The sequence below is a fragment of the Chrysochloris asiatica genome, unplaced genomic scaffold (assembly GCF_000296735.1).
Source record: "Chrysochloris asiatica unplaced genomic scaffold, ChrAsi1.0 scaffold00013, whole genome shotgun sequence".
NCBI classification, from domain to species: Eukaryota; Metazoa; Chordata; class Mammalia; order Afrosoricida; family Chrysochloridae; genus Chrysochloris; species Chrysochloris asiatica.
The window spans coordinates 2,209,556-2,221,929 of record NW_006408531.1 but is presented as its reverse complement, the minus strand read 5'-3'; the positions used below and the strand labels follow the sequence as shown (position 1 = coordinate 2,221,929).

At 39.7% G+C, this 12,374-nt stretch overlaps 1 pseudogene; it reads left to right on the top strand.

Moving 5' to 3' along the window:
* Positions 1 to 3,251: 3,251 nt before the first annotated feature.
* LOC102821213 lies at positions 3,252 to 10,984 on the top strand (annotated as a pseudogene).
* The last annotated feature ends 1,390 nt before the right edge of the window (positions 10,985 to 12,374 follow it).

Genomic DNA, 12,374 nt, shown 5'->3' with positions numbered 1-12,374 from the left:
GGAACATGGAATGTACGAAGTATGAATTTGGGAAAATTGGAAGTGGTCAAAAATGAAATGGAACGCATAAACATCGATATCTTAGGCATTAGTGAGTTTTGTTAATTAGTCCTATAAAAGAACCAACTTCTTGTCTTGTTCATTCTTTCTATTGTTGTTCTGTTTTCTAATTCATTTATTTCTGCTCTAACCTTTATTATTTCTTTTCTTCTAGTGACTGTAGGATTACTTTACTCGCCTTTTCCTAATTTTTGGAGATGTTTTAATAAGTTTAGACATATCTGTCACAGGTTGAACAGGCTAGAACATTCTTTTTAGACTTAGAGCAGAAGTGCGCTAGTATTAAGTATGTTGTGTTTGGTTAATGTGTTGATTTAGGTTTCTTCTTTTTGAATGTATGCTTTTAGTCTATAAATTGCCCTGTAAGCACTGCTTTTACTGAATACCAAAAGTTTTATAAGATGTTTTTCTGTCCTCGTTTGCTTTCAGGAATTTTTTTTTTTTCTTTTTTTGATTACCCAGTAGCTTCTAAGCAATGTGTTAGTCAGTTTCCTTGTATTTGATTTTGTTTCCTTACTCTTCCTATTGTTGATTTCTAATTTTATAGCATTATTATCTGAGATGATGGCTTGCAGTCTTTTGATGTTTTTAAATTTATTAAGGCTTGCTTTGCAGCCTAATATCTGCTCTATTCTGGAGAACATTCCATGTACACTGGATAAGAATGTGTATTGTGCTATTGTTGGATTGAGAGTTCTGTATAAACTTATGAGGTCAAGTTGATTGATTATATTGTTTAGTTCTTCTGTGTGTTTGTTGAGTTTCTTTCTGTCCATTTTTTGAAAGTGGTATATTACAATCTCCTAGTATTATCGTAGAGTTGTCTATTTATTTGTAATTCTATAAAAGATTGATTTATATATTTTGAGGCTTTTTCAATGGGAACATATTTATTATGGTTATGTCTTCTTTTTCAGTTGACCCTTTAATCATGAAATTATCCTTCTTTGTCTCATGCTAGTTTTTTCCTTAAAGTTTATTTTATCAGAGATTTATATTGCCACCCCTACTTGTTTTTTATTTCCATTAGCTTCATATATATTTAATCCATTAATTTTTAATCTATAGTTGTCTTTCTGTGTAAGGTACGTCTCTTTAGACAGAGTACTGAAGGATCCTGTTTTCTTATCCATTCTGCTTTCTGTCTCTTGACTGGTACGTTTAGTCCATTGATGTTCAGTGTAATTGTTTATAGGTATGAATTGAATTTGAGTAATTTTGTGTGTGTGTTTTGTGGTGATACTGGTTTCTTTATTCCTTATGTTTTCTTGTGCTGAGTTCATTTTCTGTGCTTTCTCTTGTAAGACTAAAATTTTTATTTGTAAACTTACAATTATAATAATTATGTTTAGAAAAGACTAAAGTTCAAGTTATGATCTTCAAAGTAAAATAACAGTATGCTTATTTTTTCCTGCTAAGTGATTAAGAAAACAGTTTAATGTTTTTAAAAGATAAAGGCTTCTATGTTCACATACAACCTAAGGTTTGCAGAATATGGCAGTTTTGGTTTTGTGGGCTGTTTCAGATCACTGAACTCATATTGTTGGGGTTTCTGCTCTGCTCCTTTTGAATGTTAAGTCTTACAAAGAAATTGATGCTTAGAGGCTATTTTAATGTAAACTAATCCAGAGGAGTTGCAGAAAAGGGTTTTCTCTGAGCACTGTGCTCTTTTAAACGTTTTTTTTGGTTTACTGAAACAGATTCTAATGGAAATAAGTCAGTGCCAGTCATTTGGACTTGTAACAATATTTATCAGTGGTAATGTTGTTTGCTCTCCAAAGCTATGTTATTATGGGATGCTGATCTAATGGTCTTGATTGAACTGTTGTCCTCTTCCTGCATGTTTTGAATCCAGGCCACAGGAGGGGATCCAGTCTCAGTTGGAGTCAGCTTTTCAAGAGACCAAGTGGTTCCTCCAATGTGACTTTGCCCTACAGTTGTGGTGATTAAGGAATTTCTGTGGAGGTTCATGATTGGTGCAAGGGGGGCCACTTGGACTGTTTCTGAGAAAGGAACTCTAGAGTATTGAGAATGAGGGGCAGTTTGCCTTTGGAAAAAATACTTGGGATGTTTTTCACAGACCCCCTTTTCACAGCACTCTAACATATGCTATATTGCTGATGATAGGTTAAGAGACATTTGAGCCCTGAGCTTACTTACCTGATTTCACTCCCAAATGTTATATTTTGAAAGAGACACCAGAAAGACTCAGCTGGAACCCTGCTAGAATAAGCAGAGCTGTGCTGTGTATAAGTTTAAAGTATATGTGTCACACGTTGACCAAACTAGAACATTCTTTTTAGACTTATAGCAGAAATGCTCTAGTATGAGGTGGTTGTTGTTAAGGGCCATTGAGTTGGTTCCAACTCCGTGATAATGTATAGGGTTTCTGAGAAGCAGCTGGTGAGCTAGAACAGGGGAAAAGGAGGTCTGACCTCACTCTAGGTATGGCCTGTCTCAACAGGAAACAAGCCAATGTCAGCCTCCAAGAATGGGGATGATGGGAGAGAGATTGTTGACAAAGGAAGGTAGTGAAGAACAGTAGGTGAGAAAGGATACTATTGTAAGGAAAAATGAAATTAGTTAATGATAAGATGAACCCTAAACAAATAGGATTCAAGGAAATCACATATCCCTGGGCTCTGGAATGGAGAGTAGCCCACTCCCCTGACAAGGGGTATATAAAGAAGAAAAATTGTATTTGGGCTCCACCTCCTTGTTTTTTAACCCTTAGATGCCTAGTCTTACCTCTCTCTGTAAGAATTTCATTTCCCTAAGCCTCGTGTCTTCCTAACTACTTTCATGTGAACTGTGTTACATCTTGAAAATTCTTTGGAAGAATAATAACACCATTACTATCTATTGATGACAATTCAATTATGACACAAGTGGTCAGGGACAGAAGATGGCTATTTCCAAGGTCTTGAACAATAAGGCTATTATTGGACTTTGTTTAAATTTCTATCACTTTTAAGGTATCTTGGCAATTTGAGTTCATGGACTTGTAAAAGTCTTGTTTAGTATCTATTTTCATATCCTGTTTTTTGTATTATTACATGTCTTATATTTCTAGGGACTAATTGGTTACCTTCATGAATGAGTGTTATTTGAAATTCCTAAGTAAATATGCTTCCCATGGAATAAACTATTCCATGATTAGTTCATCTTCATGAAGAGTAATAGTGTTAGAAATGAATCCCGATGTTGCACTCGGTAAGACTAAATTACCTTGGCAAAGCAAAATTTACTCCTGCAAGAGGGTGCGTGCGCATAGCCATACACACAGGAACAGGCCAGCAAGCACACAGAGTAGGCAGTTAGCTCGGGTTTTTAATCCCTGATGTGAGTCTCAAGGCTGTGTCTCACCCTATTGGCTAGGGTTTTGACCCCACAATCTTTTCCCTTACCCAGTTGGCTAGTTCAAATTTTTAAGCACCCCTTTCTACTTTAGGAAAAGAAAAAGAGAGCAATCATAAATTCTTTACTCCAGGAAGTATTTAAAAGAAAAAGAGAGCGATAATAAATTCTTTACTCACTTCAGGAAGTAATCAAAGAAAAAGAGATCATAAAGTCTTTACTTCAGGGGAAAAAAAAGGTTACCCGAGTACAATAAACAGGATTATAATAAATAAATAAATAGATAGATAGATAGATAGATATGTATATCCCCCCCCCAATAATATTTTAATTTGCATTCTGCTTGTAGTAGGCCTTCCCTGTCAGCATGTTAGAGGGAAAGAGATGGCTCTGACCAAGGTGGTATGTGTTCGCTCTGCTCAATTCTACAACAAACTAAACAGAGATGTCACTCCTGATGAAGTTCTGGTGAAGAGAACCATGTGGTATCTGGTGAAAGACCCACCTGAGTTTATAGTTTGCTACAGCTACCTAGAAACCCAGCAAAGTTTAGGATTTAGTTTGTCAGTATGATTATCCTGACCAAGAGGAGGAATGCTTTAAAACATGAAACCTGAAAGCGTTTTGCCTACAACAGACTCTAGTTAAGCAGATGTAATTCCATCTTGTACCTAGGTTTAAGTGTCCAGATGCCAGTTTTTCTTTAGTGCCTTATAAACTTCTGATGGCCCAACTGTCAGAGTCAGGAACAGTTCATTTGAATGTAAATTTCCAGCCACTTTCACCTAGCCAACACAAGCAGAACAAAAACAAGAAGGAGTTTTCCTAGGCATTGATCTTAATTTTCTACTTACAAAAAACATGCATGGTCACCAATAAGACATACTGTTAATGGATCAACCCTTCTTGACAGGTAGCGCTAAGACTGAGGAACTGTTTTCCTACTTGGTCTCATGGTTAACGCTAGTTCTCACCCTTGTGATCCCAATAATCCCAATTTGCACCTGTGTGCCCACAAAAAACCTGAAGGGAATTCTAAGTAGTAAAAAAAAAAAGAAAAGAGAGACAGAGCTGATGCTAATGGAGATCCCAATGATTTCTCAAACAGGATCCTTTCATGCAAACACTTTAAATTTTCTCTATAAAATTTTCAATGCTATGACCTTTCAGAAGTAGATTATCATCTTCAAAGCACAAAACCTTTTAGTTACTAATCTTTCCTTTTTAAAATTTTTTATTATGAATTGGGTGAAAGTTTATAGAGCACATCATCACATACTTTGCTTCATTACACTGATTACAATCCCCTCCATGTACCATCAGTTAACAGTTTTCACCTTTATTTCCATTAACTCCTGCGTTGCTGCCTATGTCTCTGGCTTCCTTCATCTTTCCTCTGCTAACCTCCCTCTTGTATATTGCCTGCCCCATCACCCACATTAACATGTGTCTACTCTTTGTTGTTTAATGCTATTGAGTTGATTCGGACCCATAGCGACCCTGTTTAGGGTTTCCAAGGAACAGCTGGTGAGCTTGAACCACCAAATTTGCAGGTCAAATGACTTTGTAGTCTGATGCATTAACCCACAGCGCCACACCGGGACCGGGAATAATTCTACCACCACACTTTCCACCCCAATATCCCTTAATCCCCCACCAAAGTAACTGTTATAGAATATTTCATTTAGCAAGAAAATATTTTCTTAACTTTTTACAACAGTGGTCTCATGCATTATTTGTCCTTTTAAAACTGACTAATTTCACACAATTATATATAATGTCCTCCTGGTTTATCCTTGCAGTGAGGTGCTCCTTGGCCACTAATCTTAACTTTTTCCTTCACCATGGGACTCCCTATTTGAGCTTTTTATTTTGTAAAATAATTATTATAAGATATGAGGTACTTTTTGTAACATTGATCCTTTAGGATCTGCTGAAGGATTTTCATTTGTTTCATTACACGTATCTCTCACTTTGTCCTCATTTCTAGTATTTGCAGTTCTGAACTTTGGAATGTGCAATTTGTGCTCCAAATTCCATTCATCCTTTCTGTTGTCAAACCAAAGCGAGGGTCACTGTTGTCAATCGCAGAGACTGGGAGAGAGATCCAGTCCACGCTTTATTTACAGAAAGCTAGCAGTCTGGAGGACAGGTAGAATCATCTCTCAAGACTGTCCTCCAGACTCACTCAGGCAAGCACATTATATAAAGCTGGGCACATCAGCTAAGCATTTGATGTGTTTTTCTTTACATTCCACAGTGAGGTGAATAGTAACAGAACCCTTTCTCTTTATGTTAAAAAACATTTCGTTCCCAGGGTGTTCATGACCCACTGACACAGACAATTATCTCTAATGACCTTCAGCTTAAACTAAAGGTTTAGGCAAATCTTGTTTTGTTTTCCCCAAAGGCCATAAAACTAAAGCTCAAAACAGTTTTACTGAGGAGAGAAGGGAGAGTTTTTTGGTTATGTCCTGCAAGGCAGAAACTGGAATTCTTTTTTAAAAACTAGACTTCTTAAAGACAAAGATTCCATGCCTTCATTTTAAGAAGTGTAGTTCTTTGGTAGAAAAAAAAGTATTTCAATCACCAGCATCCAGTCCAGCACAGATCATACACACTGGGTGTGTGACCTCTATAAACCACTCATCATCTATATTAAGCTTGTTCAGCAACATCACATTTTATTTCAAACCCACTAGAATTGGCCATATTGTTCTTCACACATTCTTGATGGAAATTTATACCTTACACGCAAAGGAATTCCTTGATAATTGCCTCTATGCTTTCCTCCAGAAATTGGGATGAAGACTGTTTTCCTGGTGTGGTGCTGTGGGTTAATGTGCTAGACTGCAAAGCAGTTTGAACTGCAAGGTCAGTTGTTCAAACTCACCAGCTGCTCCTCGCTGTGGGTCAGAATTGACTCCACGGCACTTAACAACAAATGCTTATGCTTAAGGCTTATGCTTAATGTTAATGTGCTGGACTGCAAAGTCAGTTTGAACCACTGTTCAAGCTCACCAGTCACTCTTCAGAAACCCTATACTGCCTTACTGGGGCACTATAGGCTTTATAGGGTTGCTACGGGTCAGAACCAACTTAACAGCACTTAAACAACAAACATACCTATGTTGTTGTTGTTAAATGCCATCGAGTTGGTTCAACTCATAGCAACCCTGTATAGGATTTCTGAGAAGTAGCTAGTTAATTTGAACCCCCAACCTTGCTGTTCAAACTCACATTGCGGTCTACTACTTATCAAACAGCGCCACACCAGGACTCCAAACTTACCTATAGGCAATGTGTTTTTAAATTCCAACTCATGCTTCTTAATTATTCATCTTTCTTAAATACCTACAAGTATAACTATTAAAGGAGTGGTAATGTGGCGCTGTAGGATAAGCACTACACTGTTAACTGCAATGATGCCGGTTCAAACTCACTAGTCACTCCCCAGAAACCCTATCAGCAGGGTCACTATGAGTAGGAGTCCTGGTGTAGTGCTGTGGGCTAATGTTCTGGACTGCAAAGTCATTTGAATCACAATGTTGGTGGATCAAGCTAACCAGCTGCTTCTTGGAAACCTCACACAGGGTCACTATGGGTCAGAACCCACTCAATGGCACTTAACAACAACAACAATGAGTAGGAAGGAGTCCTGGTATGGCATTGCAGGACAATGCTCTGGACTGCAAGGTCAGCTTGAACTTCAAGGTCAGTGGTTCAAGCCCACCAGCTGCTTTTAGAAACCGTAAACATGGTTGCTATGAGATGGAACCAACTCCACAGCACTTAGTAACAGCAACAACATAACAATTGGAAGTAAGGGATGTATTCTTAACCATAATCTGAATTTCTGTATGCCCACCAACACTGAACAAAAGCCCTGCCTGATGAAGCACAGAAGGCAAAGAGGAGCCATTTTAGACAGACACATTGTGATCCAGTGAGACAGTCTGGGCTGGCCAGAGGCATTATCAAGGCTGAAATCAGCTGCATTTGAAACAAACTATACCACACAGATTGACCACAGATGCTTGATAAAGCAGACTGACCCACAATGTTCAGCCTACTTTCCCAAGCTCTCCCCAGGCTAACTCTGATAAAGTTGTTTCACAGAAAACTGGCCCTAATTGGACTGAAACGGGGCCAGCGCAGACGCAGTAAGGCTGAATGGAAGAGGGGATTCCCTAAACTGAGCACATGGCTGAAACCATCATCAGAAATAGAAGGGATCTATTCTGCCATTTTACCTCATAGACCAGTGTTTATCCTACAGTGTGGCACTGTAACATAAGCACAGGACTGCTAACGGCAAGGTTGTTGGTTCAAACCCCTCAGCTACTCCTTGGAAACCCCATACAGGGTCTCTGAGTCAGAAGGAACTCTATGACACTTAACAACAACATCATAAATAGCTTATTATCCCATAACTCTTTCATGAATATATATAATTTCCTTCCTCTTGCCTAAAGGCTTTTAAAAATTCTCCAACATGGGGTAGCAGGATTATGCACTGAACCACAACGCTGGTTTGAACTGCAAGGTTGGAGGCTAAAACTCACCAGCTGCTTCTCAGAAACACTATACAGGGTTGCTATGAGTTGGAATTGACTTGACAGGACTTAACAACAATAACAACTTCCTTGTTGGAGGAGACAGTGACTTGGGACCCATCTCCCTTTCCCCTTACATGCTGCAAGGAATAAGTGTGCTTTGCTTAAATCCACATGATTCTCACTTATTCCTAACTAGAGAACAGTGGTGAACTCCTTGTGTTCGGTAACACAAGAATAGGTTTCCAGAAGTAACCTGATTTTGAGTTTAGACACAAATACTTGCTCTGGTGGCGCAGTGGTTACGAATCGAGCTGCAAACTGCAAGGTCAGCAGTTTGAAACTACCAGCTGCTCCGCGGGAGAAAGATGAGGCTTTCTGCTCCCGTAAAGATTTACAGCCTCGGAAACCCTGTTCAGGGTTCCTATGGGTCAGAACTGACTCGACGGCACTTAACAACAACAACAACTTGTTATTTATTTGTCTGTGGGCCTGCTATTGAATTATTACTTTTTTGTGTGTGTGTGAATTGAGTGAAGGTTTACAGACAAGATCATCAGCTTCATTCAACAAATCATACATTTGTTTCATCTCAATGATTACATTCCTCTCCATGCACCAATTTTCCTGCTTCCTCCCAGTGGTTCCTTTGCATTCCACCCACCTTCTTGTCCCTTTTCAACTTTGTCCAGAGGATAATGTTGCCCTTTTGAGTTTGAATGATTGACTATTCCATGGTGAGCACACAAAACTAGTGTTTTTGTCCCCCATTAAAACCAATCCACTGCTTGGGTGAAAATTGGGCCACTAGGGTGAATTCCATTTCTGACCTAAAGGGTAGTCAAAGGCTATAGTCTCTGTTTCTTCCAGTCTCTTTCTGACCTGTAAACCTGGTCTTCTTTTTTTTTTTTTAATTAAATAACTTTGAGTTTTTCTTCCAAATTTTCCCTATACTATCTGGGACACTCTAATGTGATCCCTATAAGAGCAGTTGGTAGTGGTAACTGGACACTGTCTAGTTCTGGCTTCAGAATCATGAAGAATGGTGTTCAGTCTATTGGGCTAATTGATTCCAAGCCTCTTCAATTCTTGTTGCTCTTCTTTCTTCCACAAATGGAAAGACCAAGGACTATTGCTTTTATAAAATGCCTCAAATATATCAACTTTCTAGCACTATGTCATAATTAGTCCACAGGGACCTTAATTGCCTTTCCCTGCCCTAAGATACCCCACTAGTCCATTACATTGATGACATTAGGCTGATTGGACCTAGTAAGGAAGAAGCATCGATGACCCTGCATTGGCAAAACATCTGCACGCTTGTTCTTGTTAAGTGATGTTGAGTCAGTTCTGGCTCATAGCAACCCTGGATAGGATTTCTTAGGAGCGGCTAATGAGCTTGAACCACCAACCTTGGGGTTCAAACCAACTTTATAGTCCAGCATATCAACTCACAGCATCATTATTAATGACTCTAGACTTATTGGTAAAACATCTGCATGCTAGAGAGGGGGAAATTAACGCCCCCAAAATTCAGGCACCTTCCACCTCAGTAAAATTTCTAGAGGTTCAGTGGTGTGGGGCATGTAGAGATAGTCCTACTAAAGTGAAGGATAAGTTATTGCATCTTGCCCCTCCCACAACTAAAAAAGAGGCACAACTTCTGGTGGACCTCTTTGGGTTTTGGAAGCAACAAATCCTCATTTGGGTGAGTGGGGCCCATAAGGAAAGCTCTACAACAGGTTCAAGCTGCTGCGTGAGTCACTCTGCAGCTTGGACCATATGATCCAGCCAGTCCAATGGTACTTCAAGTGTCAGTGGCAGATAGAGAGGCATTTTGCAATCTTTGGCAGACACCTATTGGTGAATCACAGTACAGATCCCTAGGATTTTGGAGCAAAGTCCTGCCATCCTCTGCAGATAACTATTCTCCTTTTGAGAATCAGTTTTTGTCCTATTACTGGGTCTTAGTAGAGACTGAATGCCTAACCATGGGTCACCAAGTCACCATGTGGCCACAGCTCCCCATATGCACTAGATGGTGTCTGACCTACACAGTCCTAAATTTGGACCTGCACAGTAGCACTCCATCATTAAATGCAAGTTTTTATATGAGACTGGACTCAAGCAGGATGTGAAGGCACAAGTAAGATGCATTAGGGAGTGGCCCAAATGCCCACAGTCTCACTCCTGTCATATTACCTCCCTTCTCCCATCTATGCCTATGGCCTCATGGGAAGTTCCTTATGACCAGTTGACTGAGAAAACTCATGCTTGATTTACAGATGGTTCTGCATGACATGCAGGCACCACTTGAAAGTGGACAGCAGCAGCACTACAACCCCTTTCTGAGACCACCCTGAAGGACAATGATGAAGGGAAATCCTCCAAATGGGCCAACTTTGAGCAAGTGCAGTGCACCTGGTAGTTCATTTTACTTGGAAGAACTGACCAGATGTGTGACTGTATATGGATTCATGGGCTGTGACCACTAGTTTGACTGGTCAGGGACTTGGAAGAAACATGATTGGAAAATTGATGACAAGGAGATGTGGGGAAGATACATGTGGATAGACCTCTCTTAATAGGCACACATACACAAAAAAAATTGAAGATATTTGTGTCTCATGTGAATGTGAACCAAATTGTTACTTTGGCAGATGAGGATTTTAATAACCATGTGGCAAGGATGATATGTTCTGTGGAAATTAATCATGCTTTTTCTCTAGCCACTCCTGTCATTGTCCAATAGGCTCATGAACAAAGTGGCCATGGTAGGAGGGATGGAGGTTATGCATAGGCTCAGCAGCATGGACCCCCCCACTCACCAAGGCTGACTTGGCTAAAGCCACTACTGAGTACCTGATCTGCCAGCAGCAGAAACCAATACTTAGTATGGGACCATTCTTTGTGGAGATCAGCCAGTGACCTGGTGGCAGGTGGATTACATTGGACCAATTCTATCATGGAAAGGGCAGCATTTTGTTCTTACAGGAGGAACAGGCCCTTAGTCTGTACATGCATTTGCCTTCCCTTCACACAACACTTCTTCCAAAATTACCACCCCGGTCTTAAAGAATGCCCTATCCACCATCATGGTATCCCACACAGCATCACCTCAAATCAAGGGATCCATTTCACAGCAAATGATGCATGGCAATGAGCCCATGCTCATGAAATTCACTTGTCTTACCATGCTCCACAGCATCCTGAAGCAGATGGCTAGATTGAACAATGGAATGACACAGTTATTACCCCAGCTAGGCGATTATATGTTGCAGAGTTGGGGCAATGTTCTCCAGGATGCTGTATATGCTCCAAACCAGCATGCAATATATGGTGCTGTTTATCCAATTGCTGGAATCCATGGGTCCAGGAATCAAGGGGTAGAAATGGAGTGGCACCAAACCCTTACTCCTAGTGACTCACTTGAATTTTTTTTTGCTTCCTGTCCCTGAAACCCTATGTTCTTGGGGTCTGGACATTTTAGTTCCAAAGGGAGGGATAATCCCACCTGGAAACACAGCACTGATTGCATTGAACTTGAGGTTAAGATTGCCTCCTGGCCATTTTGCTCTCCTCCTACCTCTGGATTAAACAGCAAAGAAGGGAGCTATTGTGTTGTGAGGTGTGATTGATTCTGATTACCAAGGGGGAAATTGGCTTGACAATATATAATGGAGATAAAGAAGAATGTGTACAGAATCCAGTAGATTCCTTAGGATGTCTTTTAGTACTATCATGTCCTGTGGCTAAAGTCAATAGTAAACTATAGAAAACAAATTCCAACATGACTACTAATAACCCAGACCCTTTAGGAATGAAGGTTTGGGTCACACAACCAGGCGAAGAACCATGACCAGCTGAGGTACTTGCTGAGGGCAAAGGGAATATAAATGGATAGTTGACCAAGGTAGTTCTAAATATCAGCTACACACATGTGACCATTTGTAGAAACAAGGACTGTAATTGTTATGAATATATAGCTATCAAAAAATTTTTTTCTTTTGAATGTGTGCATCAAATATTTTTGCTTTACTTGTTCATTGATTAAATATAAGATGTATCTGGTGTCAGTACATTCAGTTGTACAAGTTTTAGTTATATCATGTTAGGTGCAAGTATGACTTTATAATTTTCTTTATTTAGAGATTATACATATGGCTTATAGGTGCCATCTGGACAAGGGATGGAGTATGATAGTTAAGGTTTTGTGTCAACTTGACTGAGCCAGGATTCCCAGTGGTTAGGCAATTGAGATGTGTTTATCCCCATGATGAGCTCTAATACAGTGTAGTTAAGTCTATGATGATTGACTGTGATCATCCAGTGAATTGAAAGGATGTTTTGTTGGTAGTATGGCCCGCTGTGAGGGCTTCTATCATGGAGGTCGGCGGCTAA